At 38.4% G+C, this 26,920-nt stretch overlaps 1 long non-coding RNA gene across 2 annotated transcripts in view; it reads right to left on the bottom strand.

Moving 5' to 3' along the window:
* The window catches only part of LOC111769024 (uncharacterized), an 82,359-nt gene that overhangs the window by 40,918 nt on the left and 14,521 nt on the right, over window positions 1–26,920 (bottom strand). Inside the window, exon 1 of one of the 2 annotated variants that reach the window (XR_002801724.2) lies at window positions 2,441–2,724. The exons of the other annotated variant lie outside the window; for it this stretch is intronic. This is a non-coding gene — a long non-coding RNA (uncharacterized lncRNA). Of the gene's footprint in view, window positions 1–2,440; window positions 2,725–26,920 lie in introns of those variants that run through there. 2 annotated transcript variants of the gene reach the window in all.

The following is a 26,920-nucleotide window of genomic DNA, read 5'->3' as shown; positions in this document are numbered from 1 at the left end:
GCAGCTGTCAGATAAACTGGTCTAGACTTTCCAAGACAGATTTATTCACGTGCCTGGTGCCTCACTGGGATGGCTGGAAGAATGGACTTGGTTGGAACTGTCAACCAGAGCATCTACAAGTTGCCTCTTAACACAGCAATCTCAGGGCAGTCAAATTTCTTACATGATGGCTGGCTTCCCCAAAGCAAAAATTCCAAGAAACCAAAGTGGAAGCTACAAGGAATCTTAGAACCCAGTCTTGGAAATCCAGTAATAGCATTTCTGCCCACATTCTAATGGTCAAGCAAAACTAAGGCTAAGCCTTAGGTACTCTCCACTCAAAGGCAGAGAATTAGATTACACTTTCAATAAGAGGAATAGCAAAGAATTTGGGACCACATTGAATCTACCACAGATGGATAGTTTCCACTCATGGCCATGATGGAATAACTAGTACCAGAAAAACCCTCCTGCAGTAAACAACTAGAAAACTGGAAAAACATGAAACAGCTGTTTTCAGACATTGGACAAAAGGCATGAAAGATTATGATCTCTGAGAAAGAGAAATAAATGAGGGGATCCCAACGATCACCTGGTTTTCTGGAGAGAAGCACTTCCTGGAAATCAGTTCAGGGAGAAAAAACCTAAGCAGAGTACCATGATGTTGATGAGCTAAGAAGATAGAGACTGAATTTTGGGAAGGCCCAGGTGACTGAAAATTTCAGAATAGAATATAAAAGAGAGAAAGAAACAAGGCAGAGAAAGAGTCCCAGAAATATGCACAAGGTCCCCTTGAAACATTCACTGAATCCTAACTCCAGAGGATGGGCATCTGCCACACTGGACAAAGTAGAATTATGAAAGAAGTACAACTACCAGGGACCTGTAGGATAAACAATTACTGAAGCAAGTACAAAGCAGAAAGATCTTTGACCAACTGCAAAAGAAAAACTTTGTTAAATACTGAAAGTATTAGGTAGAGGCTCCAGGAAGGCCATGCCTTATGAGTAGGACTAATTAGTCCTAGAGCAGTGGGTCTCAACTGGAGGTGATTTTGCCTGCTAGGAGACATTTACTAATATATAGAGCTAGATTTGATTGTTGAAGGAGGGCTGATCTTTGCATCCAGTGGATAGAGGCCAGGGGTGCTGCTAAAAATCCTACAATGCACATGACAGTCCTACCAAAAAGAAAAAGAAAGAAATACGGCAATAGTCCTGAGATTGAGAAACCCTGATTAGAGTAAGACTACTTTAGACCTGATCTAGTAAAGTTTAAAAACAAGCTTCAGATTGATTAAGCTCATATGCAATTAAATACATTGCTAATCAGAAAAAAAGATCTCAACAATCTTTAAATGAAACAACAAAATTAAAGGAAAACAACAATATTCAGACTATTTTTGAAAATTGTAATCACAATCTCCAAATTCAAATACAAATTTTCTAAACATGCAAGAAGCAAGAAAATTTCACCCATAAAAAGGAGAAGGGAAAACAGTCAATAAAAACAGACCCAGAAATGACAGAGATGACGAACAGAGAATATAAAACAGCATTATAAATATTTTCCAGAACTTAAAGGAAAATATGAACTTAAAGAAGAGAAAAGTGGAAACTATGAAAGAGAACTAAACTGAACTTCTAGGGCAAAGATATGCACTATCTAAAGTGAAATGTCACTGGCTAAGCTCTTAAGATGAGAAACTGCAAAAGAAACTGTACACTAAAAACTACAAAACATTCTTGAGACAAATTAAAGACCTAAATAAAAGGAGAGATGTAATGTGTTCGTGGATTGGAAAATTCAGTATTGTTAAGATATAAACTCTCTCCAAGTTGATCTATAGATTCAGCAAAATTTCAATCAAAAAATCAGCAGGCTTCTTTTCATAGAAATTGACAAACTGACTCTGAAATTTATGATGAATTGCAAAAATCAAGAATAGCCAAAATAAATTTGAAAATAAGAACAAAGTTGGAGAACTCACTTCAGGGCTTAAAGAGACACTAATGAAACAGTTTTGTCACAGTAGAGAGACAAATAAATAGATCACTGGAGCAGAAAGGAGTCCAGAAATAATCTACATATATACTATAGACAACTGGTTTTTGGTTTTTTTTTATAAAGGTACTAAATGGGTTCCTGAACCCATTTTCCAACATGTGAAAGGTAGGGGTGGTCTTCCCCACACATCCAAGCACTGCTACAGACACCAGCTGCATGTCCTATAATTCAACTCAATTCTGACACTATCTACCTGGAGATAGCATCAGACTCCACAGGGTAAGGGTTCAGTCCTACAAGACTGCCCTCCTGCCCTCCAGATGCCAGTCACCTGCCCAGATTGTCACCTAAATGTGACCTACTGGCTATAAATCAGAGGTCCCCAAGACCCCCTCCTTGGCTTCAACTAATTTGCTAGAAAAGTTCATAGAATTCAGAGAAACAATTTACTTACTAGATCACTGGCTTATTATAAAAGGATATAACTCAGGAACAGCCAGATGGAAGAGATGCCTAGGGCAAGATATGGGGAAAAAACTTAGCTTCCACGTCTTCTCCAGGTGCTCCACTCTCCCCAATCTCCACATGTTCACCAGTCTGGAAGTTTTCTAAACCCTCTCCTCTTGGGCTCTTATGGAGACCACATTACATAGGTATGATTGATTAAATCATTGGCCATTGGCCAATGGCCATTGGCCTCTCTCCCCTCCCCGGATGTGGGGGATCAGGGCGGGAGGCGGGGATTGAAAGTTCTAACCGGCTAATCACATGATTGGTTCTCCTGGCAACCAGCTCCCATCGTTAGGTGGGGTCTAAAAGTCACCTTCTTAACATAACAAAAGACATCTTTTTGCTCTCATAGTTAGGAAATTCCAAGGATTTTAGGCGCTCTGTGCCAAGAATGAGGTTGAAGGCTAAATACATATTTCTTATTATAAGTCACAGTATTGCAGGTACAAAGAAAAAACTTCTATAGGAAACCTAGGAGAAAATATTTCTGACCTTGGATTAGAAAAAATTATTTAGATATAACACCAAAAGTATAATACATAAAGCTAAAAATTGATGAATTGGATTTCATCAAAATTCAGAACTTCTGCTCTTTGAAAGGTACTGTTAAAGGAATGAAAAGATAAGCCACAAGTGAGGAGAAGTAATTGCAAGTCAGGTATCTAAATAAAGACTTGAATTTAGAGTGTAGAACTCTTAAATGTAAATAAAAAGAAAATAAACACTCCAATTAAAACTTGAGAAAAGATTTGAACAGACTCTCCACCAAATAAAATATATTGATGACAAATAAATGTGTAAAAAGATGCTCAGCATCAATAGTTGTTAGGGAAATGCAGATGGAAATCACAATGACACATTATTACACACCTATTAAAACAGTTAAAACTGAAAGGACTAAGCACACTTGGTGTTGGTAAGGATTTGGACAAACCTGAACTCACAGATACTGCTGATGGGCACGTAACACGACACAACCACCTTGGAAAACAGTCTGGAAGTTTCTTGAAAGTTAAACATACACCTAACATATGATCCAATCATTCTACTCATTAATATTTATCCACAAGAAATGGAAGCACACGTATATAAAAGACGTGTACACGCTTCTTCACAGCAGCATTACTTCCAATATTTCTAACAGCCCCAGATTGAAAATATCCCAACATTTCAGACATTGAAATACTTCTCAACAAGAAAAAGGAATGCAACGACACGGATAAATCTAGAGTAATTATGCTGAGTGACAGGAGTCAGACCAAATGAGTATATTCTTTATGATACAATTTATAGAAGAGCCTATAAAATCTAAACTTATTTATAGTTGGAGAAAGCAAATCAGTGGTTGCTTGTGAACTGGGAGTAGTGAGAGGAAGGGATTTCAAAGGTGCACAAGGAATCTTTTGTGAGTGATGAATATATTAACTTTCTTGATTGTGGTAGTGGTTTTATAAATGTACATAGATTTCAAAACTTATCCAATTGCATCCTTAAATAGACGTGGATTATTGAATTTTAATTATACCCCAATAAAATTAATTTTAATAAAAAGAAATATTGGCCAAACTTTTTCTTCCAAATTTGATGAAAACTGTAAACACTTATATCCCAGAAGCTCAATAAGCACCAAGCAGAATGACACATAGAAAATCACGTGGTTCTATACGTGGAAATACACCACTCAGATCCACCTTCAAGGAAAGATTTGTTGTCCCAACTCTGGGAGTACTGTCAGTAAACAGCCTGGAACTTTCAGCCCACTTAAAGATTGCTTCAGTTGCAGAGAGCCGCCTCACCCAAGGGGATGCCCTTCAGCGGGGTGCTCATATTCAAATCACTGATCTTGGCAGAGGCATCCAGAGGTCCCCATGAGGTGAACTGGGGCTGTTGGGCCATCATGACACCCTCATGTCTCTCTCTGCACAATTCCCACTTAACCTATCATCCTTCCACAGTTGTTGAGCCGTGGGCACTCCCTCAGAAACAATCTGAACAACCGAACTCTGTCTCAGAATGTGCTTTCCAGAGAATTCGGCCTGAAATGTCAAGGCACACCATAAGCAAATGCCTGTACTCAAAAGAGGGAGGAAAATTTCCTAAAAGCAGACAGAGCTACAAGATACATTATATACATGATTTTTTAAAGTCTACAGACTTCTTATCAAAAACAGGGCAAGCTATACAATATGAAATCATTATGTTGTACACCTGAAGCCAATATAATGCTATATGTCAATTATACTTCAATTTAAAAAACTGCAAGCCAGAAGATAAGGGAGTAACATTCTGAAAGTTTTTAAAGAAAAAGAAATGGTCAAACTAGAATTCCATATTGAATGAAAACCTCCTTTAAAAATGAAGGCAAAATAAAGACTTGTTCAGAAAAACAGAAGAATGAGGTAATTTTCCACCAGGAGACCTACACTACAAGAAACGATAAAGAAAGTTCCTTAGGTGGAAACAAAATGATACCTGATGGAAAAGCATGAAGAGCGGTAAAAATGATAACATGAGAGTAGACATATAAAACTCTAGTTTTTCATTTCTTTTGATAATAACTGATTATTTAGAGGAAAAATAATAACTTTGTACTCTAGAGTTTAAAACATATGTAAAATGTATGACCATAACAGAAAGTACAGGAGAGAAGAAATGGAAGTGTATGGCTATAAGATTTTTACAATATGTGGTTGCCAGCTTCCAAGATGCCTCTCAATCATCTCTACTTTCTGATATTCATGCAATTATGTGTCACCCTCCCACTCTGAGCCAAGTGACCTGCGTGACCAATAGAATACTAGAGAAATGATTCTGTGTCACTTTTGAAGTTAAATTATGGAAGGCATTGTGGTTTCCAGCTTGTTCTCTTGGGATACTTCCTCTGGGGGAAGTCTTCCCATGTCATGAGGACATTCCATCAGCCCTGTAGAATAAACCCCTGGAGAAGAACCAAGTCTACTTACCAACCATCGGCATGGTCTTGCCAGCCCTGTAAGTGAGCCACCTTGGAAACACCTCCTCCAGCCCCTAAAACCTTCAGATGACTGGGGCCCCAGATGACATCTTGACTGCAATCTCACAAGAGGCCCCGAGGCACAAATACTACTAAGCCACTTGCAATTTCCTGACCCACAGAAACTGTGAGAGATTTCTTTAAATGTCTGTTGTTGTTTTAAGCCATAAAAATTCCCACTCATTTTATAAGTATTACCCTGATATCAAAACCAGATAAGAATATTACTCAAAAAGAAAACAAGAGACATGAAGAAGTACATTCCATAATTGCAGAGAAATACAAGTGGGGTTTATACCATGAATACAATGTTTAATAACTGAAAATCAGATTACAGCATATAAGAGAAAAACTATATGATCATACCAATATAATTTGACAAAATCTAACACCTATTCATGATTTTTAAATAATAATTCCGTAAACTAGGGAGAGAAGAGAACTTCCTCAATTTGATAAGGACATTTATAAAAAGCCTGCAGGAAGCATTACTCTTAGTGGTAATAGATTTAATGTTTTCTCCAAGTTTGTGAAAAAAAAAGTCTAGGATGACTGCTCTTATAATTTCTATTCAACAGTGTACTGGGAGTCCTAGCTCACTACAATCAGGCAAGAAAATTAGAACTAATAAGTTGATTTAGCACAGTCACAAAATGCAAGGTCAATATACAAAATTCACTTGTATTTATATGTACTAACAACAAATAATTGGAAAATAAAATGTAAATAATACCATTTAAGGTAGCATCAAAACACATAAAATAATTAACAAAGTATGTGCAAGAGCTATATACTGAAAGCTATAAAACGTTGATAAGAGAGACTAGAGAAAGCCTAAATAAATGGAGAGATATACTATGCTTGTGGCTTGCAAGACTTAATATTGCTATGATGTAAATTCTCTCCAAAGTTATTTATAGATTTAATGCAATCTCAATCAAAATTTCGGCAGATATTTTGCATAAATTGACATACTGATTCTAAACTTACACAGAAATACAAAAGACCAAGAACACCCAAAACAATTTTAATTTTTTTTTTTTTGAGGAAGATTAGCCCTGAGCTAATATCTGCTGCCAATCCTCCTCTTTTTGATGAGGAAGACTGGTCCTGAGCTAACATCTGTGCCCATCTTCCTCTCCTTTATATGTGGGACGCCTACCACAGCATGGCTTTTGCCAAGCAGTTCTATGTCTGCACCCGGGATCCGAACTGGCGAACCCTGGGCCACTGAAGCAGAACATGTGAACTTAACCGCTGCGCCACCAGGCCGGCCCCCAAAACAATTTTGAAAAATAAAACTGGAGGACGTATACTATCTGATTGCAAGACTTGCTATAAAGCAAAAGTACAATATTGGCATAAAGATAGACGTATGGATTAATGGAACAAAATTGAAAGTCCAGAAATAAACCTAAACATATGTGGTCAGTTCATTTTGTACAAAGGCACCAAAGTAGTTCAATAGGGAAAGGATTGTCTTTCCAACAAATTTTCAGAAACAGCTGACTGTCTATGTTTCCAATTAGGGGAAAAAAAAAAAGCTCTTGAATAATTTCTTGCCTTGTACACAAAACCATGAACAATAGAAGAAAAAATTTTAAATTGTACTTCATCAAATCTAAAATTTTCTATTCTTCAAAAGGCACTGCTTTTCAAAAAACACTGTTAAGAAAATAAAAAGTTAAGGCACAAAAGGAGAAAGTAGCTGCAACACTTATAAAGGACTTGTAACTGGAATGTTTACAAATCAATAAGAAGACAAATGACTCAACTTGAAAACGGTCAAAAGGTTTGAAGAGGCATTTCAGGAAGATGTATGAATGGCCACAAAGCACATGGAAAGATGCACAATGTCATTAGACATTAGCGGAATGCATGTTAAAACCATAATGAAATACTTCTACGTGCCCGTTAGAATGGCTAAAAGTTAAAAGCCTGACCATAACAAATGTTGATGGAGATGTAGAGCAAACGGAACCCTCATACATTGATGGTAGAAATGCAAAATAGTACAGCTACTTTGAAGTACCATTTTCAGATTCTTATGAAGTTAAACATATATTTACCACACAACCTAGCACTTCTACTCCTTGGTAGTCACCTACGAGATATAAAAGTGTATGTCCACACAAAGACTTGCAAGTGAATGTTCATAGTAGCTTCATTCATAATAGACTCAAACAGGAAACAACCTAAATGCCCATCAAGCGGTAGGGTGACAAATAAATTGTAACATATCTGTATAATGGAATACTATTCAGAAATAAAAAGAAACAAACTACTGCTATAGGCAACACTATGGATGAATCACACAGACATTACGGTTAGCAAAACAGCTGGATATGAAAGACCACATATTATATGATTCTATTTACATGAAGTTCTAGAACACACAAAACTAATGCATAGTAATAAATTTCAGATCAACGGTTGCTTGGTGTGAGGAGAGTGAGGGAGTACTGTCCGCACCAAGGCACAAGGAAACTTGGAGGTGATGAAAATGCTCTCCAGCTTGCTTCGAGTGGTATATATTCTATCTACATGAGCGTATAACATTTATCAAGACCCATCTAACTGCTTAAATTACGACTATTTTGTTGTATGTACATTTTACCTCTATAAAGTTGATTTTTTAAAAACTAAAATCTTTATCTTACAAACGAAAAAGTTGTGTCTCTGAAATTAAAAGTTCAATAGATGCGATAAATATGGAAGCGACTCAGCTGAAGATCAAATCAGTGAGCTAAAAGATCAAAAGCAAAGCTTCTTAGCCCAAAAGGACATGGCAATATCAAGTATTATAGAATACTTGGATATTTTAGATAATTAAAAAGTTCCAACAGTCATCAACAGGAGTTCTACAAAGAGGAAATAGAGGGGAAGAATGGAGAATTTTCTATAAGAAAAATACAATTTCCCAGAACTGAAGAAAGTCAAGAGTCTTCACACTATGAGTACCACCGGCTGCAGAGAAATTAGGACAAAGGAAAAAAAAATATCTTGTTAGATAACTGCACAAATACTGGCAAAATTTCAGGATTCTCTGGAAAACGACAATTTAAAAAGCTTCAGACACAAAACAATCTACAAAGGAACAAGGATCGAGTGGAATCAGATTTTACATTGGCATCACTGATTGTCAGAAGAAAATAAAGCAGTGTCTTTAGTATTCTGAGAAAAAAGTGATTTGTAGTCTATAATTTTGAACCAAGTCAAACCGGCATTTACTCACAAGGGTAGAATAAAGACCTTTTCAGGCATAAAAGAACTCAGAAATTTCATCCTCCTGAGACTTTTCCTGAAATACCTCAGATCTTTCCTCTTCTTTCCATCTCCACTTGGTTTGCTGCTGCCTAGCCTCTGCCTCTGGCCTTGCCCCAAACTATACCTTTTTGACTTTGCAGCTGGGATGATGTTTTTAAAAGGCAAAGTTGATCATTTTCTCCTCCAGTAAAACCCTTCACTGAATTTCTTCTCCATGCTTATCTCCAGCCACTCTTCTTTTTCTCCAGCTACTTCTGGTCTCCTGAGAGCCCTTCCTTCTCTCCCATTTCTGTCTGAGCTATAGTCTCTGAGTCTCTAGAATGTTCCATGTTCCTTCCTGATTGCCTATGCTGGGAATGCTCTTCCCCTGGCTCATTCCTCATCTTCCTTCAGATCTTTCTGAGTCTTAATGTTATTTCCTCAGAAAAGTGTTCGATGGACCCCCACTCCCATCCCCACTCCCATCAGATTAGGTTCAAATCCTCTGTTATTGACCCTGACTTTTACTTATAATTATAATGATTGTATTATACAGCTGTAACTAAATATGTATTTGTATAATTATTTGTTCATGTCTTTTTTCCCAGTAGACAGTAAGCTCTATCAATGTAGTCTCATTTTACCTCCAGCTCCGTGGGCAAGAAAGCTGTCAGTTCCTAATATTTGTTCTCCTTTCTCTAGTAACAGACTAGATATTTCAGTCTCCCTTGACTGTGCGGCTAAGTTCTGGCCAATGGAGCGTGAACACAACTTGTGGGTTGCGCTCTTAAAGGAAACAGGTTTGATCTTCGCTTCCCCATTTCACCTTCCTGCTTGCTAGCAAGCCATCATAAACCTTACCAAGGTCAAAACCTTAGGGACCAAGGATCGACAAGCCGAGAAAAGTATCCCTGACTCTGAGGGGCCACCTCATACCAATCCTGGAATGATATTCTTGGACTGTTAGTTGAATGAAAAAAGAAAAATACTTCACATTAGATTGCCAGACCCTGGCTCCCTCCTGAAAAATACTACTCCTTCCCCAAAAGAAAGAACTCTAGAATTGGCTCTCGTTTCACTTATGATTTCTTATATGCTCTTTCCTTTCACTTAGGGGTACCATAAATATTTATTATATTCAATGATCTATTTATATAATCTTTCAATTTTTTATTATCCAGTTATCTAGATGTCCTCTTTAAGACCCACTGCTTCCATGTTATCAGTCTGAAATTAAAATGGGGAAAGAGGATGTAACTGAAAAACACCTTCTTATGAGCTATATTTAGAGTCCTAAACGTGTCTTCACCTCAAGGAGAAAAAGGGTATCCATACCGAAACAGGCAAAATTCAAGTCGGTATGGAAAGATCTTACTGTATCTTGAGTTTCAAGGGGCATTGACAAGAACAACCTCACACACAGATGTGGCAGTCCATTGTGTAAGTGTAAATATCCATGGACAATTGCAGTAGCCTCTTAATTGATCTACCTACCTCCACTATGAACCCCTCAAATCTGTCTGCCAAAATGATATTTCTAAAATGAAAATCCGATCATGTCACTTGCCCTGCTCAAAATGCTTCATTGGATTTTTATTGCTCTCGGGATAAAAGACCAAAATCCTCACTGTGGCTTTCGAGCCTCTTTAGGATCCTCTGCCTCCTTCTCTAACCTTCTCCTGCCTCCCTCTCCCTTGCTCTCTGAGTGACAGCCACGCTTGCCTTTCTTCAGTTTCCTCCAAGCACCATCTCCTTCCCCATGAAGAGCCCTGACTCAGGTTATTCCTTTTGCTAGAAATATTCTTCCCCACTCAGGACTCCCTTGACTTTAACTCCTAACCGAATGTCACATTTTTAGGGAAGCAAGCCTTGTGTGAATCTTCAGACTTATTCACATTCCCCATTTATACTCTTATAGTTTTTCATAGAACTTATACAGTTGTAATAAATTATCTATTTGTAAGCATATTTGATTCAAGCATAACTCCTTTATTGGCCACAAGGCTCATGAGAGTGAGGGTCACATCTATCTTGCACACCATCGCATCTCACGGTTTATGGGGGGACTTACTAAATGTTGATTGAATAAAATGAATGAATGGATGGATGAGATAGGATTTGTAAAGTAAAGGTAAAAGGCACTCCTGCATATCTTTTCTATCAGCCTTCTTCTTAGGGCCTGCAATTCTCTCCATTGTTTTAATCTAATCTAACATAGATTAAGGGTTTCTGGAATTTGATTGTTAAACCTGAAATATATGCTTCTCAGGCTCTATTTCCATCTGTAGCTACCAACCAGAAACAGTGTGAAAGAGCAAAGCCCCTGTGGAAATTCTAGGCAAACCCCTACTTGTGAACATAATGTTCTGGGGTGCAAACTCAAGTGTGGAAAGGGGAGGGAGGGGCTCACAGGAGGAGAGGTAGCATGGTGTGGTGGTTATGAGCTCAGACTTTCCAGCCGACTCTCTGGTTTTGAATCTCTTCCCATCACTTCTGAGCTATTACTCATAGGCAGTTTTCTACCCTCTCTGTGCCTCAGTTTTCTCAACTGCAAAATGGAACTAAATATTATGTGCCTCATAGGCTGATGAGGATCAATGAGTTAGTGCTAGTAAAGTGCTTATAAGAGTCCCTGACAGAGGACAGGCACTACATAAGTGCTTGTAGGTAAAACTTGTTTCACAGGAGATGCTGTTCCCAGAGAGGTAAGACCTATTAGCAGCCAGAACAGTCAAGTGTATATAAACGCAACTTCAGAGGACATAGGCCAGGTCTACCCGCTTCTCACCATCCTTAACACGTTGCTTTGGGTTAAGGAATTGTGCCACTTGGGAGTCTCTTGTTATATACGGACATCTTCCAGGAACTGTAAACAGAAAGCCTTTTTACCGCAGCCAATCTTCTTGACAAGGTGCAAGTGCAAGGCGTGGTATGATTTATTTTAATAAACAGGGGTTGAAGAGCAGTAGTTAATTTAATCGGGTGAATATTTACTGAGAATGGCAGAGAATAGCTAGCTGTTCCCCACTCTCCATGCTGTCGCCCTCCCTGGCACACTGCTGGCCTGCATGTAGGCCCATTGCATGTAGGAAGGGCACGTGAAGAGCTCTTTTCAGTGGATTGTGAGCAGAGCGATGGGTGGCACGTTCAGGCTCTGGCAGTTAAAAGCAGGTGCTCTGCTCTCCTTTACACCTCATCTGAGGATTTGCTGGAGGACCCATCCTGCACGAAGCAGAGTTTCCACCTCCTCCCTCTAATTCCAGTCCAAGGCTTCTCTTTGTTCTGTGAGTTTAAAGTGGGGCCTCAGAGTTATTTCAAGGGGGCTTCATTACTAAGAAACTTGATGAATGGCTTTAGAATCAAAACCAGCTTTGCTATTGAAGCTATAGATTCATATTGGACTGTTAAGTGAGCAAGAAATAAACTCTTACTGGGTTTAGTTAGTTTAGTTAGCCTACTCTGGCTAACACCGAATGACTGGGCCAGGTGCTCTGATCAATTTATATAACTCAGTTTTAGCTAAGGTTTCCACGTCCATTGGAATCCAGACATGCTGTTCAAGTCTCAAGTCCTCCCCCGAGATTACTGAGATGTCTGTGAAGTTGTATTCTTATGCTCACCTCTGGCACTGATCTCTTGGTTCCGCAGAATTAGAAAAGCTTATTCATGCCGTTTCTCGGATACTTTTTCTATTCCCAGCAGCATCAACTAAACATTGAAAGCAACCTCCACTCAATTTCTGCTTCCTTCCCCCTGCAAAGTCCACTCTCATAATGCTCTGGTTGTTCCATTGACTTTACTGAATTTGGGAGTACAGTGTGACAGTGCAGGCATTTACCCCGTACCATCCATGGAACTTCAAAAAGAAGAATAGACATTTTCCTTAAAATCCTTCAACTCTACTCCACCCAATAAAACTGCAAGAGATAATCTTCATCCGCACTAGAATCCTTTTTTCTTCTTAACCCTCTGTGTTAGACTGCCCCTAATTTGAGAACACCAAAATTTTCTCCCTGTTGTATGTACTTCAGCAGTTTTAATTTAATGAAATTCACTTCTAAACCCAAGCTCACTTCTAGGCCCATCTTTGCAATGCCAAACCCATCAAGGTCATCTTCAGTGTAAGAGGGCTCTCCAGGCTTCAGAATCCTTTTCGCAAAGACATAAAAATACACAATCACTCCCACAGGAGGTGTATGGTCCCATGGAAAAGAGAAGACAAATACTCAAATAATTATAAAGCAGAGTAAACTATTATACCTCACCAACCCGGCTACCTCTTTCATATCCCCACCGGACTCTGGGAGAAAGGACCGAAGCTAGCTTGGTTTCTGTCTACTCCGTTCACCTACAGAGATCTCTGACTTTGGCGGAATCAAAAATCATTTCCCTTCACAGAAGAGGAAGGACCTTTGGTCTATGGCCATTCAACTTCACGACAGTCTTCTCTTTCCCCATGGAGAAAGAATTAAATCCTAGCTTTCCACGCAACTCCTCAAATAATAAATTGAGGCTATAAAGACAATTCCAATTCAAGGTTTCTTTTTGTTATGTGAGCTTAAATTTGAGCCCTGGAGTTATTTTAATGATACTCTCTTTGCTGGACGGTATCATGAATGGTCTTATATTTAAGGCTAGCTTTGTTATTGAAGCTATAGATAAATGACTCTCAGTAATAGTAATCTTTGGTGCTTCAGTTCTGGGATATTATATTTTAAGTAAAATACAATGGAGAAAACAACTCAGCATCTTCAAAGTCTTCTAGAATAGTTTGATTTCATCATATTACTGATTCTGGGCCACTTGGTTTATTGCATAGGTGATATACATTAGAGTTAGAGGGAAGAAGAGAATATTGTGCAACCATGATCATCCATTACAGGGCTGATATTTGATGGAAAGCGTTAATTCATTTTCATTGTTAAGTATCCACTGAAAATGCTGATACTAATCACAGTAGTATGGTCACTGAAAAAAAGGCTTATATTTTTATTGGAATCTCATGGTTAAACATGTCTTAATTGATAAATCGAACTACTACAGCTTTTTTCACTTAAGATGATACATTTTTAGGTCTCAAAATCCTTGTTTTCTCTTTTGTCCTTTAAACATTAACAGATATAACCTTTATCTTACTGTAGTCATAAAGAAAAGTTAAATTGCATTACTATTTACTTTTAAAACATAACAGACTGTAAGTTTCCTCTCTGAATCACTGGCCTTTTACCTTTTACATGGAAGATGTAAAGATTAATAAGAAATTGAGAGGAGTTATGAATATTTAATCTGCATTTATTTAAAAATGAAAATACTACATATGATTTCTAAGCCTTCTATATTAGCACCATTGAACTGATACTCAAAAACAGATGAAAACAGATCTTAGATGAACCCTGTGTTCTAAATTATTATTGATTGACTGACTGTACCTTTGAATCAGTATATTACATTTTACTTTCCAGATACAGCTGCATTTCAATAAACCTTTTTGGGTTGGACCTGCCAACTGAATGTATATTCTTCTAGCATTTATAAGACGATCTGAAATAAAATTATAGAATTGCAGAACTGTAAGGGACTTTGGCCTCTTCAATTGTCATCTAAACAGCCTACTTGCCATTTGTCAGATGGCATCTGTTTGAAAACCAAGAAACATCTTAACCAAGCTTTTAAAAAGAATAAAATGCAATTTTTTAAATCAACCTTTTAATCAATTGAACAATAGGTAAGCTCATAAGAAGTAGCAGAAGTGAAATTATTTTATGATCTTGATTTTAACTTGCTTTTGAAAAATGATCCTAGAGTTTTGTTTTTAATTTTGTTTTCCCTGTGCCAACTGGGAAAACACCAAATGCCTGGGCTGCCAGGAAACTTCATGAGGCCCAGAGGTAATGAGGACGGAGCAAGAATGATGCCAGAGCTCCAGCAGGAGAGAGGCCTTGAGAGGGAACCTGGTCTGGTGAGTCCCAGCCTGCAAGGCATTGGGAGCACTTAGGGATTTTTTGAAAATGCAGATTCCTCAGTTTTGCCCTGGAGATCTAGATTCAATAGTGATAAGCCAAGGCTCAGAAATATATATTAAATTTTTCAGGTAATTTAGATGATCAGCTAACCTGTTGTACCTCATCTTAGTCCATTTCCTCATTTTAGAGTACCTGAAAATGGCTTTCACAAAATTAGCTGGTAACCAGAATTGAGATTTAAATCCAACTATCCATATCCCATGGATAATAAGTAATTATTCTAATTAGTGACCAGAATTGAGATTGGAATCTATATCCCATGGATTTCCATATCCATGTTCCTTCACTGTGACTGCTTGACGAAGAGGAATGAAGGGACCATGGGCCTAACACTGAGAACAGAGGGCCTAGCTGCCTGCTTTCACCTTGGAGAGTCCTGGTATCTGTTTTGAAGAATTTGAATCAGCAATTCCACTAGCATTAATTATCGTAGTGGAAAATTGGAAACTATTTAATTGATCAACAATAAGACATTTGATATATAAATTATAGTACATAGTTATAGTGCACATGAAAACATGTGGTCTTTAACAAAGATGATGTAGGTGTATGCTTAGGACATGGAAATATGTTCATAATATATATACATAAACACACAAATCTGAAGAGCATGTATCAAAATATTGATAGTGATTTTCCCCGTGAATGGTGGTGTGAGATCATAGAAGTCTTTCCAAAAGTTTGCTAATCATCTTTCACTTATTTTGCCAACAATCACATGTTGATTGTAATCAACATAGGCACACAACACACTCCCATACAAATCCAGAGTTTTCTACGGCTTCGGAGGCAATGTGGTATGGTTTGATGATTCTGTTGAACCATAGTTCAACCCAAACAAGAATAAAGATAATGAGAAGGCTGCAAGTTTTTTCCTTGATAGAATTATCTGTGGGCTCTTTTTGTGTGTGTCCTGTAAAAATGAAACAAAATAATGCATAATTTATATATTTAAATTAACTGTGTATTTGCTGAAGGTCTGTGTTTATGTGAAGGCTCTTCCATAGGTCCTAGCAGGTAAATGTTACTATCACAACCAATGTTAGTTTCTCTTTCCCTCAGGGATTTGATTGGTGGTTTAGAGAGGGCTATAATAACACAAATGTATAGCAGTTTTTTATAGGAGGAAAGGAGTGAGATTCTGTAATTGACCTAATATTAGATCTACAGTTCCACCGAAGACCTTGCCTTCCACCGTGTTTCTTAATAATTTAGCTATAGTGGTGTACAAAGGAAGTGGTGTGTATTTAGAGAGAAAATATTGAAACCTCCGTTGAAGATAAGGTTATATGGTCTAGCAATAAAAATGTGTGCCTGGGTAATATATTACTATCTTTTCCGTGTTGACTGCAGCTCTCGTAAGTCAAAGGTGGTTATTTCTTCTACGAGACAGGGTTGTGATGGAAAGAGCATTTGCTGATTTTATGATTCTAATCTTGTTCTGCTCCTGACTAGTTCTGTGATCGTGGGTAACAGATAAATGTTAAGTTCAAGGTTCAAAACAAATCTGACAGTCACTCCAGAAAGTGCCCCATTTAACTGTGTATGTGTCTACCCAATTTCAAGTGTATATTTATATATGCAATATGTACCCTTAAGCTAAACATACAAAGTTCTTATACTATATTCTTAAGCTAAGAATTTCAGAGGCCATAAACTAGACTTTTATAGGCCATCTAAAAATAGATTATTTTCTTTTGTTAAGCCAGATGCCCTGGAACATTAAAAATTAAACATTGAAATTAGAGGGATGACAGTAGAAGGTACTTTTTATAAACACTGCTTCTCAGTACCTTAGGACTTTTCTGCTAGTTTTCTAATGGTGGATACATAATGCTGAGGCGTGAGGCCAATTGCTAGGCTGGGGATGTGACTGCTGGTGTTGGCTCCATGTTTTGAGACCAGCTCTATAGAACCTTAAGGCACCTGGGTGTATTCCAGGCCCATGGTCCCAATAGTGATAATAACTAGTATTTGCTGATTGCTTATTTTTTTGTCAAGCCCTGTGCTAAATATTTTACATGCATTAACTTATTTACTCTTAATTTTATTGATGAGGAAATGAGGCACTGAAATGTTAACTTGCCTAAGTTTTCTCCGCTAGTGGGAGGCACAGCCAGGATCCAAACTCAGGGCATCTGACGCGGAAACCACAGCCTTAACAATTCCCTGTGAACGTCCCCTGTGGGATGACCACCATGCTCCATGAGGAGGGTGGCTCAGTCTCCTGTGTTCCCACTGTGTTCATGGTCACAGATCCTAGTTCTGGTTATGTATTCAATAAATATACCTAAACAATGAATAAGCGATATCAGTGTTTCTCATCAGTTGCAAGATATCTTGCAAATGATTTATCTCAAATGATAAAGTTCTAAAGCTTCAAACTGTCAACTTTAAAAAATAAAATAGAGCAGAATCAAGGTTGCCTGGGAAATAGTGTCATTCTTTACTCATTTCCCTTTTGGTGCCGTAATAAGCCCAAATATCTCAGTGGCTTAACATGTAAGAGTTTATTTCGCACTTACATGTCCGCTGTAGGTTGAGCAAGTCAGCAGGGCACCTGTCGTCCTCCATTCAGTGCCTCGGAACACAGGCTACTTCCATGTGCTCCCACCATCTCAATGGAGGGCTCAGAAAAGAAGCTGCAAGGTCAAGCAGGGCTTTACACCCCAGCCTGAAGTGACAAGTAAATGACATGCCACTTCCACTCAGACGTTATTGGCCAGAACTAGTGAGACGGCTCCAGCTAACTACATGGGATCTGAGTAGTCTTCTGTGTACCCAGGAGAGAACTGGATATAGGCGAGCCCCAGTAATGTCTTCCATGAATAAACGAAATGAGTATTGTGTAGGTGCTGGAATTAGTCATAACATTAAAAAGCCCTGTTGAAATGTGTCATACTGACCAGTGCTGCCTTAGGGGTAGGAGGGAAACAAGAAGAAGAGGGGAGGCAAAATTAAACAGGCTCAGGGAGAAAATGTTATCATGTCTCCTTTCTGCTCATGAGTTGGAGAATTTGTACACAGTTTGTCATACACACATAGAGAATGAAGAAAATTACCTCCTTGTATATAAACAAAACATTTTCGATGGGCTCAATAGCTAAATGTAAAAAGAAAATCTATAAAAGAATTTTCAAACATACAGGAGAATATGATTATTTACTGAGGCCACAGAAGCCCATCTTAAGCAAGACACAGCACAAAACCTATAGAGGAAAAAGGCTGATCTTTAACTACAGGAAAATTAAAACTTCTCTTCAACAGAAGACATTGCAGACAAAGTTGAAAGAAAATTGATATGCTGGGAGAATATGTTTTCAACCTGTCCAACACAAAAAAGAATTAACAATCAAAATATATAAGGAATTCTAAACATAAAAAAAAAAAATCAATGCATTGAAGAGGAAATACCAAGGGCCAATAAGCTAATGAAAAGATGCTTTACCTCAGTAGTAATCAAGAAAAAGCAAATTAAAACAACAATGATATACTTTTAACTCACCAGATTAGAAAAAATCAATATGATTAGCAAGAGTCTTAAAAACCTTGTAGAGGGCCAGGCCCATGGCATAGTGGTTAAGTTTGGCATGCTCCACTTCTGTGGACCAGGTTAGCGGGTTCAGCTCCTAGGCACAGACCTACACCATGTGTCAGCCACACTGTAGTGGTGACCCACATATAAAGTAGAGGAAGATTGGCACAGATAATAGCTCAGGGCTAATCTTCCTCAGCAAAAAAAAAAAAGAAGAAGAAGAAGAAGAAGAAGAAGAAGAAAGAAACGTACAGAGTTATACCTTCCTGTATAATGTTAGTGGGAATGTAGATGGCAATATCTTTCTGAAGGCTATTTGGCAGTAGTTATTAAAATGCACATTCCTTTCAACCCAGCAATTCCACCTCTAGATTTTTATCCTACAGAAATTTGTATGCACACAGAAATGCATGGGCAAGATGTTTGTTAAGGCATTATACATAGTAGGAAAAAAATGAAAACAACTTAAATGTTCAACAATATGGGAGTGTGAAGTAAACTGTAGTGCATCTATGCCACAGTATTACACATAGCAGTAACAAAGAATGAGAGGAAGGTAATTAGAAACCCAAGAAAAATAAAAACAAAATTCCATAAGAAAAAGTATGATGGTAATATTTTTAAATGTGGCATGACTTTGAGCAAAGGGTAGCCTGGAATAGTTGGAATTCATTGTAATATTCTGACTACCATCAGTGTGGTGACATTGGAACAATAGAGAAGGAAATATATCACATTGTTTACTTCTGCAGTGAACAATATTTACACAGTCATGATAATGTAAATGCTGTTTATTACTTTTCATCTTTTAGAATCAACCTACAAAGGATTAAAGACTTAACTAAGGTTCTAAAAGATTCAAAATGTTACCAACAAAAAATTGTTACCAACCATAACAATGTTACAATAAAGGTAACAGGGCATAATGTGGCAGGTGGAAGAGGCTGGGAAGCAAGACAGCGACAAGGGACAGTGTGTTCTCATCCTTCTCTCTCAGGGAAGGGAGAAACACTGTCAGGGGCACTTTTGCTTGGTCTGTATTGTTTCAAATTTTTGTAATGTGAGTGTACTTGTATATTCTTTGTGTACTCAATAATAAATTAAAATTTTTAATGTCAATTTCTAAAGAAAAAGAAAACAAAGTATGAGAATAAATTTTTGAAAGCCCTCCAAGACCTATTCAAATATCTAGACATACCTGTGAGTGTATTTTTCTTCTAATTATCTGGAAAATTCTTATTTTCCACTTCAGGTGTGTAGTGTAGAATCGTTCTTGAAATCCAATGCACTTTTTAAATGTTTCCTAGTATATCTATATAATGAATCCAAAGAATTCCTCTTTACTTTTCCTGCTCAGATCAATGTGTATTAGGTAACACAATTGAAATTCTTCTAATATTGTATTAATATAATAATAGCAAATGAGAAAAATAGAACAGAAGTATCACCCTAAGATGATTTTAAAAGCACTTAATTATCTAATATAATTATCTTTTAAGCCCCAATTATAATACATAATTATCCTACTGAAATGTCAGCTGTCTTGGGTCATAGCTAAAAGTGGTAGCATAAAAAAGGAATGCCTGGTCTGAGAGTCAACACCTGTTTACTACTTACAAACCCCTTGGTGTCCTCCAAGTTGCTGTGCTACGTTGCTCCCAATGTCAAATGAAAACGAAGGGTAAAATTGAGGCATAAAAGTGTGTTGACGCAAGCTTATTTCTACTCTGACTAACTATTTATTCTCTCTGTGTCTTCCCTGGTGAGCAGGATGGTGTCTGGCACATCCTTACACAAACCATCAAAGTGCTTCTGCCTCCTAGAGTCTGAAGGCTGCTGAAAACTCTGCTGACCTCACAGTCTGGAGCCCCAGGGGTGAAATGTCAAAGGCTGCCCATCACCATCAACAGAAGAAAAAGCCAAGGATGGCTGCCTTCTCTCTTCTGCCTTCCAAATCTGCCACCAATACATCTTACTGGCAGAGCCCAAATTGTATCTGAAACCCTGCTGACAATGGAATATGAGAAATGTTGTTCCCAGTTTTTTAGCCCCTGCGAAACAGGAGCGATATGAGTGTAAAAGGGGCCAGGCACCTATAGACAATATCTGGCCCATTTGTGAATTACCAAATTAATGTGAGTAGTCCTGTTTGACTAGAATAGAAAAAGCATTGAATATGTAAAGAGAAGACTGATTGTTGGTTGGAGAGAGTTGGAGAAGGGAAAAGAAAGTGAGAACACTAGACCAAAAAGTGGAATGGGTTAATTGGATATTTATTAGAGATCTATTATGGTCCTTATCCAGCAAAGTTACATCATTAAAGCAGTCGTTTAGGACAGTGATGTCACTGATGTGATAGAAACGACTTTGTGTGTGTGTGCTTTGGGAGTGGAAAGAAAGGAGTAAGGTAGAGACTTGAAGTAGGGACACAGTTTAAGAGACAATTCTAGGAATCCACAAATGAGGTTATGGAGGCTGTGGATTAGGATAAAAGTGGCAAGAATGGAGACAAAAGAGCACATGTGAGAGATACGGTCCCTGGGTCCAGAAAGAGAACCTTGTCCCCAAGAATATTCTAGTATCCAGCAGCAGCAGCATACCACTTGACTGATCTGTGCCTCCCACCCTGTCTCCTGGAGGAGCATTTGAATAGCTGTGAGGAGCTGCCCCTGGCAACGTCACAGCCCCACCAACCAGCCCATCAGCAAGTCATTCTTTCCTAAGAAAGGATCCAGGTTTGCTTCTGCGTTTTTATCTCCTTTTCTTATTTCTTTGGAGTAGTTTCTCTAAATCTGGAAATGAGGTAAGATGGGCCGAGAAATTCCTCACGTTCCCTGTCTCTCCCACTGCCTGAGGAACTCCAAACTCCCTTGTCTCAACATTCTTACAACTAACTAATTGCATTTTTGACTCCAGTCATAGTGGAACACTGCTTCTGTCAGGCTGATCTTACCATTCATTCATTCATTCACTCACATGCTCTTCAATCAACAAATATTTATTGAGTAGCTATTCTGTGCCAGGCCCTGCTGAGGATTTAAAAGTTAAAATAACAACAACAACAAAATCCCTGCATCATGGAGCATACATCCTAGTAGGGAGAGGCAAACAAGAAGTAAAATATAGAGTATGTTAGAAGGTAAGTGCAGGGAAGAAAAATAGTGCAAAGTCCACCTTTGTAGAATTCTCTTTCTTCTTTTTTTTTTTGCTGACTTTCCAAACTCAGCCTGCTTTTTGCGATTCAGAGCAAATTGTCTTTCTACTCTGTGCCTTTCCTAGCTTCTTCAGCTCACAACAACCTCATCTCATTCAACGCCTCTTCTTCTCTGTCCCTTGTCTTTGCATACTGTTCATGCATGTAACCCTCCATCTTCTGAAAAGCATTGTATAGAATAGATGTGCTCAGATGTAAACATAGGAGCTTGAGAATTTTTCTTTTTAAATGTTCAGTGAGATCACACGACTTCTGTAGCAAGATGGTAATGTTCTATAAGAGTCTAATTGATGTATGTCAAGTCACGAAGTAAAACTTGGGAGAATAAGACATAATGACCTATATTGGAAACGTGGAGTTAGGCAATAAAAGAGAACGGTGGGGTCAAGGCTTGATTGGGACAGATTTACAAGAGATGAAGAAGTGTTTGTAATGAGAGGACAGAAGAAGAAAGGGGGTAGAAGGAATTTATCTGGAGTAGAACATTTCGAGAGGAACATTATGAGAGGAATATCCAAGAAAAAGAACATGGGGACATAGAAAGGGGATAGGTGGAGCAGTCTCTGAAGGAAAAGAATGTGTTAATATAACTCTGTTCATGATAATGCCCTGAGAAGCTGAATCTTCATAACCAGAGCAAGGCTAATCAGAGACACCTTTGAACCAAGAATCCTCAAATTTGTTTGGTAAGAAAGATCCACTGGGGTATTTTCTAAAAATATAAATTCCTGATTCTATCTCCAGACCAATTGAATTAGACTCTTTTGGGGAAAACCCAAAGACTACGTACTTCTGTTAAACATGTATTCTAAGTGATTCTTTTGATTTGGTAAGTTTGGAAGACAGAGTTTGGCAAAGCCTACGGCAGTAGGTATCAGATTTTACTATCTACAATACTTTCTGGCTGTCACTAGCTTTGAGAAGAACCATAAATAACAATGGTCTAGTTCTAGGATGATGCTGGCAAAGCTGGTATGTCAAATCTCTGCCAGTTTATATTGGAAAGCTGTGGTAGATGCTATTGGTTAACTAACCAAGAGTCATTCCAAACTCTCTCGCTGTTTTCACTATAGAGTCTGGAAAAGCTAAATACTCACTTTCCCAAGTACTTTTGCTGCTAGGCATGTCCACGTGATAAATAATGGTTAATTCGATGTAAATTGAGCTTTCCAGGGGCTTCTGGGAATACTTTTGTTTTCTGGGTATAAAAGATGGACTTGATTAGGCCCACCCCATGCTTTCTTCCTGGCTTGAATCCAGATGTGATGCTTCTCTAACCACAGCAGCCATTTTGGGACTGAAGGGAGCTAGCACGAAGGACAAGTCAAGAGAGACACTGACTCTAATATCGTGGATCCGAATTGCTTACTGAGAAAAAGAAAGAGGAGGAGGAGAAGGAAAAACAAATAGACTTCTATTTTTAAATGCCAGTTGAAAAGTTGGTTTCCTGGTGCTTGTAACTGAAAACATTCCTAACTGAATCAGAGGAAACAAGGGGTAAGCCCAGGCTCGAGACAAGAAAAGACCTCTCGTCTTTAGAAGTGCGCCTGCCTGAAAGAGCAGGCTTGCTTTCTCACAGGGCATGGATGAAGCTAGCGTGGAAGGATATTGAACCCTAGAATCCGAGTTTGAGGGAGAGTTTTAGAAAGGGAATAAAACAGAGAAAGTTGATGCTTTAAGCCTGTGCTATCCTAATAGTAGGATATTTGCCCAGGATAAGGCAAAATTAATTTGCCTTAACAGGATATATTTTGTAACTTCACATGCCGTCAACAAAATGCAAAATTGGCACAAGTGAGCATAGTACAGTAGTAGAGGGGGCATCTCAGGGTGCTAAAAGCAAAGCATGTGATAAACTGGCGTCTTGTTTTTCTAACCATTTCATCTCTCAGGGTGAAGGAGACAACCAGATAAACTGCTACTTTGTATTTCATTCCAACTAAAAAAGGAGAAACTAGTTGTGAAATGGATGTGGAGTCTGAGGAGAAAGTGGCCAGGTCACCCTAGATTGTGGGATAGCCAGTGTTGTCAAATGTGCTTCTAGACACCAGGAAATTAGATTCTAGGAAGTTGAAGGGAAAGATAAGTCAGACGCAAAGGCCTAAAACTCCAAAGGAGAGATTATTTTAAAAGTCTTTCAAAAATGAAATTTTCAACTCAACAGATATTTATTGATCACCAGCAACATGGGACCATCTGTCCCAGGGGCCATAATTCTTACTCTCAAGGAATTGATAGTCTGCAGAGGGGGGAAAATGAGACAAGCACTCAAATGCACAGCCACCATTTATTGAACATCTACTGTGAAAAACAATATGATTAATAATTTACACATAATATTTAAAATATTTACAAATTCTCTGCAAGGTGGCTATTATCCTTGGTCAACAACAAAGAGCCCAAATGTTGAGACTGGTTAAGCAAATTGCTCAAAGCCTCACAGCTCCTGGGGAAAGCTCCTCCCCATTCCTCTTGCATTTATTGGATCCACTTGATCCCAGGGGCCTAGTAAAAAAGGAAGCTTTGCTCTCTGTGCTTTCTCCCCTGTATGTATATCAAGAACACTGCAAATGCGTTTGCATGGATTTGGCCCCTAAAACTAGCAGCTTTGAACAACTGACTACAAAGGAATAAAATTAGTTCCATCTTTGAAATGAAACTTCAGAGAATTCATTCCTTGACTGAAAGATTCACCATTATCAATCCTTCTATATTTAAAATCTTTCTACTGAACTGTCAGAAACTTTGGTAAATCAGTACTTAAAATACAACTGCTAAATGAGAGAATGTGTAAAAAAGATTTATCTTAGCATTCTAAGAGAAGTTACATATTAAAAAAATAGCTCGTCTCTATGCTGAAAATAACTTAGTTGTACAATGTGTTTAAAAGCCTAAAATGTTAAGAAGTGGATAAAATTATAAGCTAAGAGCTTTACTTTAAACATTTATTGAGTTATATATGATTAAATGGTTGATTAAATAAACTGAAGACTTGATCAATTATATACCAATTAATTTTGGTGTGTGCATACATATATGTATAATATATATATTTCTTTCCAATTTGAGTAAAACGAGATAAACCCTCACTTTCTTCTCTCTAGCAGTTAATCCTTGACTGAATTATTGGAAAATTAAATTTATAGTCCACATTTTTTTACCTACGTAAATTCAACTTACATGTTTTAGTTAAAAATAATAAAGCCAATGAGGTTACTAGATGTGAGTAGTCTAGGAATTATGTCTTCAGAGATTCACTGGCCTTGGTTAAGATACTAGCAACATGAGGTAATTTCAGCCAAAGGTCTTCACTGAATTGGAACAGCCACATATCTAACCACACCCTATTTCCTGGATATTCCTGGAAGGGGAAAATACCCAATAAACTGAACATGAAGATTCCATTACAACTTATAGCGTACACAACACCAGCTTTCCAGAAAGTTGAGGGGAAAGTTGCTCACGCTTTTCTTTTAGTGGCAAGAAAGGATTATGTTTAGAAGTAAATAGCGATGAAATTTGGCCCATTCACATTTCTCTATATACAGAGACATACATACATAGAATATTTAAAATCCTCTCATTATTAGAGGGCCTCCATGATGCTAGGTAGGGCTCGGAAGAAGGGGCATGTTTGGAGGTTAGCATCTTGCCTGCTCCCTCTGGCCACACCCTGCAGCCTGGCACAGTGCTAGGTCCCAGTGGAGGAAGGTGTATCTAGTTCTAATTGGTCCACTGAGAGGGGGCACACAGGACCTGGGTGTGCTGGCTGAGGCTGTCAAGGACCCTGCTCTCATCAGTGAGAAGGACAAAGGAGGTAGCCCATAAAAAACCTGTCTTACAAGGGCATGGGAATGAATGTATAAAAGCGACTTCAGTGTGGTGCTTCTGGGTTCTGTGCATTCTGGACAGCATCGTCAGTGCTTTGCTAGCAGGAGTGGGATGGACCTACACATAAACATGTGCTTCTCAGCCAGAGGGCGTTTATATGATTCCGCTGGCTCTCAAGGAACATAACCTTATTTGTCTGCCAAAAATCTGGCCTCAAATAGACCCCTCAGCAATACTATTTTATGGCTCTGATGGGAAAAATATTCAATAATTTGCTCTCTTCCCACATCCTTATTGTCCTTTTTCTCCCCCTGTGACCCTAATTATTTCTTGACCTAGAATCCCTTGGTGTTAGAAAGTGAAGGATCCTTTGAGATCAAACCCAGCAGCCTCTTGCTTTCTGCATGACAGAACTGAGGCCACTTTGTGCTTTCTGCCCCACTTAATTCTTCTGCTATCTGCTCACATTTTGCATCATTCACAAGCTCCTGGAAAATACGAGCTAGAAAAATTTTCTGATTGCAAATCTTGTTCTGCCTGGTCCCAAACCAAAACAAAAGAGTAGGAGAAGAGAAAGCAAGAAAACAAGAAGCCTACACATTTTGAAAACTTAAAGCACTGTTGACATTCATTATATTATCTGTACTCCATACAAACCTTTTATTTCATTAGTTAAAAACTTCCATGAGAGTAGAGGCTGTGTCTTTTACAGTATCTTTTAATATATATGGAGCCTGGCACAGAATCATGAATGCCCAGGAGTTTAATAAATATTATTTGTTGATGATGAGCTGGTCTATCCCCAGGTCTACCAGCAATATCCCACATAATCAGCCCAGACAGATGAGAATCCATCCTACTTTTAAAGACCTCCAGGGAGTAAGAATCTCAACCTCTTCCATAACTCATTTCAGTGCCTAATAAGGCTTAGTGTCAGCTGAAAGATTCTTCCCAAGAAGGTGACATTTAGGAATGTTGCTGGACTGCCCCTAAGGCATTGGAGCCAGTCGCTTGAATGTCTAGGAACTATCCTGGGGGGTGTGGTGGGGGAGCCTGGGTGGGTGCTAGTGAGGAAGGTAGTTAAATGAGGAAGAAAAAGGGCAGAGCTTAGGTTTCTTTCCTGCTCAGAGGAAGTGACATTGTTCAGACCTGATAGTAGAGTTATCCAGGATTTGGGACAGGTAGAAGGTGGGAAACTGTACAGTTGGGGAGAGCTCCCTGATGGTGGAAGGCAAGTCTGTCATTGGCTACCCAGCTTTTTACATCCCTCCCTGGAGATGTCTATGAGGATACAATTGCCATTACTATTCTCCCTTACTATTCCATGGACAACAATGATAATACTATTATTAGTCCGTGTTAATAGAAAAGGAATCTGCATACCCTAGCCATCCTACTAGCCATCTGAATATTTCCTTTGCAGTGTGTGTGTGTGTGTATGTGCGTACACACAAGCGTGTAATGCATACAAATGAAAGGCCTTGTGGAGGCACAGAGCTAGAGTGACAGGAGGTGAATGAAGGAAGTGTAGGTAGCTGGCAACCTCTCACTCCAAGGCAGAC

This window comes from Equus caballus, chromosome 19, assembly GCF_041296265.1.
Source record: "Equus caballus isolate H_3958 breed thoroughbred chromosome 19, TB-T2T, whole genome shotgun sequence".
Lineage (NCBI taxonomy): Eukaryota > Metazoa > Chordata > Mammalia > Perissodactyla > Equidae > Equus > Equus caballus.
Note: the sequence above shows the minus strand (reverse complement) of the source record. Positions and strands in the feature narration are given on the sequence as shown.